The 3,825-nt window shown below is 41.8% G+C and overlaps 1 long non-coding RNA gene across 1 annotated transcript; it reads left to right on the forward strand.

The window, feature by feature from the left end:
* Positions 1-2,730: 2,730 nt before the first annotated feature.
* Positions 2,731-3,263, forward strand: LOC144819825 (uncharacterized). Its single transcript, XR_013607588.1, has 3 exons — positions 2,731-2,787; positions 2,894-2,999; positions 3,137-3,263. It is a non-coding gene; the product is annotated as an uncharacterized LOC144819825 (long non-coding RNA).
* Positions 3,264-3,825: the final 562 nt, after the last annotated feature.

The raw sequence follows: 3,825 nt of genomic DNA on the forward strand, positions 1-3,825 counted from the left end.
CCTATAGGTCCTCTTACTATTCTAATCAATCAACTTTTGCTTGAATGGAAACAATCTGGCCTCTTGGACGATGACGAATACTTGTATCTGAAAGTGTTTAGACCAACCTATCCTTGGCTATACACCCTTCCGAAAGTACATAAAAACCTAGCATTCCCGCCTGGTAGACCTATCGTCTCAGGCATTGGGGGTCCGACAGAAAGACTAGCGGAATACGTGGACCTTTTTATAGGTCCGTTAGTGAAGAACTTACCATCCTATATCCAGGACTCGAAACATATTTTGGAAATGATGTCGGATATTGACTGGCAACCTGGAACTATTATAGTCACAATGGATGTGGTGTCTCTGTACACCAGCATCAATCCAGAACTAGGGATGCAGGCAATTGAGAGAATTCTCTCTAACCGTCCAGCTTCGCTGTGGGCTCACACGAAGATGTTACTTCGAATGATGGAAATCATTCTAAACAACAACGACTTTATCTTTGACCGCAAGTGGTTTAGACAGACAAAGGGGGTAGCCATGGGCTCGAAATTTTCCCCCTCCTTTGCGAATCTATTCATGGGGGCCCTTGAATCTGATCTCATTTGGGGCTCTAAAGGTGCCGAACATATTGACTCCATTCTATTTTGGGGACGCTACATTGATGATTGCTTCCTTCTGTGGTCTGGCACAATAGATTCTTTGAATTCTTTCTTTAATTATCTTAATGGAAACATTTGGGGCATTCAGTTCACTATGCAATTCAGCAAAGACAAGATGGAATTCTTAGATTTAGAATTTTACATAAAAGACAATAAACTCCACAGCAAATTATATAGGAAACCCACTTCCTGCAACTCAATTCTCCATGCCTGCAGCTCCCATCCTACACACCAGATACAGGCCATACCTTATGGTGAGTACTTAAGAGCCAAACGTAATTGTAGCGAGCCAAGAGAATTTGACGACTGTCTTAACAACATGAAAAGCAGATTTTTGAACAGAGGCTATCCCCTCCGGACTCTAGACTCTACAGAGACAAGGGTTCGCCGTGCCTCGAGACCAGATTGTTTAAAGAAACGTACCGATAAAGATTCCTCTCCCCAGAAAATTAGACTCATTACTGAGTTTAATGCCTTACATCCAACAATCTCTAGGAGTTTCAATAGACATTGGAAAATGTTATTGGAGGACACGACATTAAAGGAATGGCTACCTGACAGACCAGCCATTACGTATAAGAAAGGATGTACACTGAAGAACAAACTTAGCCCTACTGTTCCACACAATACCGTGGCCACAAACTGGCTTACTACACGTAGTCTGGGTTTTTACAAATGTGGTTTTTGCTCGTTATGTGTGTGGTGTAAACATGGCACCAAGACATTCAGAGGCCATGATGGTTGTACATATTCAATCAGACACAACATCACATGCATAACCAGGTACGTGGTATATATTATTGAGTGCCAGTGTGGCTTGATATACGTAGGCAGTACTATCAGACCCCTTAAGGAGAGGTTAGCGGAACACATACGGGCTATCCAAAAAAGGGATCCCAAATATCCGGTTGCGCTGCATGTGGCAGCTTGTCAACCTTTGGAGGATGAAATAAAGGTGCGTTTCTTTGGGATTGACGTCATCCCCCCAAATATTAGGGGAGGAAACAGAGAACTGACTCTGAGGCGTAGGGAGGCCACGTGGATCATGCGTTTGCAATGCGTGGAACACGGGCTCAACTATGACCCGGAGCTTCAATTCTTCCTAGGGAACTAACCGTCCCTCTGATTGTACAGAATGTTGCTGCTGATCATTAACCATTGCTATATGAAAACTTTACAATAGTCAGTAAGATGTGATGTGTCTGACTCAATGGGTACTGCATGAACGTTCTCGTTGTTATTATGTCTACACGAACTCATTTTGGCTTCAACTGCTGTTTTTTTCTTTTGATTGTGTTTCATAATTATGTTTTAAAAATATGTAAAAATAATTTTGACATCTATGAAAAAATACCTAACTGAGGCCTCATCAAACTCTTAGAATTACACGTAACTTGTTTGAGAGACACAATGACGTGTTTGTTTAGCAATGAATTTGAATGTCACGAGTCACAGCATGATTTATGTGTCTGTCATTTAAGGGTGCTCAAAAAATAGGTCACCAAATTTTCACGACCACCTTTTGGGTTATAATGGTTGTTTCTCCCTTTTCTCGTATCGCATTACAGTTGTTTCATTACTCCCCATAAGGACTCATTTTCGTCATGTACTTATGGAATTCAAAGGGCCAGCTCTCGTGTTTGAGATCCTTGAACGGACCGAAATACTTAGTTCGTTTTCTTTTCTGAAAATGGACCGCTGACATACGGGATCACTGTCAGGATCTTCACGTTAGCTTTGTTGCGTAATTTAAGGTGAACCACTATTACTTTCTTGGTTCACGCTTCTCCACACTTTTATCCAAATATATATAAAATTAATTAAATTTTTTTATATACCTTTTAATAATTTTTTACCCTTTTGCTTGCCTGGAAACACAAACCCAGCATGCCCTTACGTCTACAAACCCTTCTTTATGAACCTTATACCAATCTGTGCGCCCTTTTGTACTAGATTTGAGGTTTCTAACCACCGCCTTTTACACACCTAAGATGGCGGACTCAGTAGGACATGTGATATGATCATTGCATACCAGGCAATGATTGACGAAGACTATTTAAAGCCCTCCGACTTCCGGTCACGTGTCCGTTCTTGGAACACGGCGACCGGGAATCAACGGAGGAGGGACTTCGACTAACAGGTAAGAGGTAACACTCTAGATATCTCCGTTTCTGTGGTTGATCTTCATGATCTTTGCACATGTAGACGACCCTAAATTAAAGTCCTCTTATGTGATTCTCTTAAAGATTGAACCTAACGCTACCCGTGAAGAGTTCTATACCTACACACAGAACGCGCTACTCCTGCAGTCGGGTCCCCTCCCGGTACAGCTATTCACGCACTCGTGTATAGGTATGCACCGTGCGTTCCGTTTTCTTCTTTTTACTTAAATGATGTATACGTTGTTCACTCTCCCTGGATTTGGCGAGAGAGTTGTGTCCTTTTGTAAAACAGCCTGTTGGTGTTTTCCTTCTTCTTTTCTCATGCAGTCATCGTCGAATACAGACATGCAACATTTTGTGTGCTCAAATATAAATTAGCGGTGTTAAAGACACTCCTGAACCCGGAACCAGGGTTGATCGAATAAATATATTGGCAGACTCGCCAATATCTTACCAGGGTGAGCCTTTACAATCTTCACAGTGTGCACCCTGCTAGAAGCACGCATTTGCCCTCGCTCATCATTCTCCCGTATATTATGTATACATATTCATGTGTACATTTTTCTTTTGTTATTCTTAACATAGACAAGCCATTTCTTCGCGCAGAGTATTCACGCATCTAACCGTGGATGCCCGAATGCTATCCACTAGGTATGCATTATCTGCCACTTTCCTTGGATACACATCACCTTTTCACAGCATGAGACTCCACTGGCATGCCTATTGCTTAGTTCGTTGATACACTCATACACCCTGACACCCCACAAACGCGGATTTCTAGTGAGCATGAGTTAACTATTCAATGCAACCTTATAGGAATTTTTGTACGATATTCACTAACATATAGAAACGCCACCTTTGAAATACAACTTTGACACTATTCACAATTCGCCACCGTTACCAGGAGGAGTTTGTGGTTGTGCATGGTTTAACTATCACGAAAACGACCACGAAGGCACTTAATATTCCGTCACTATCACCTCCATGCACATACATGTTATAAATCCATGTAACAA

This window comes from Lissotriton helveticus, chromosome 2_1 (genome assembly GCF_964261635.1).
Source record: "Lissotriton helveticus chromosome 2_1, aLisHel1.1, whole genome shotgun sequence".
Classification (NCBI taxonomy): domain Eukaryota; kingdom Metazoa; phylum Chordata; class Amphibia; order Caudata; family Salamandridae; genus Lissotriton; species Lissotriton helveticus.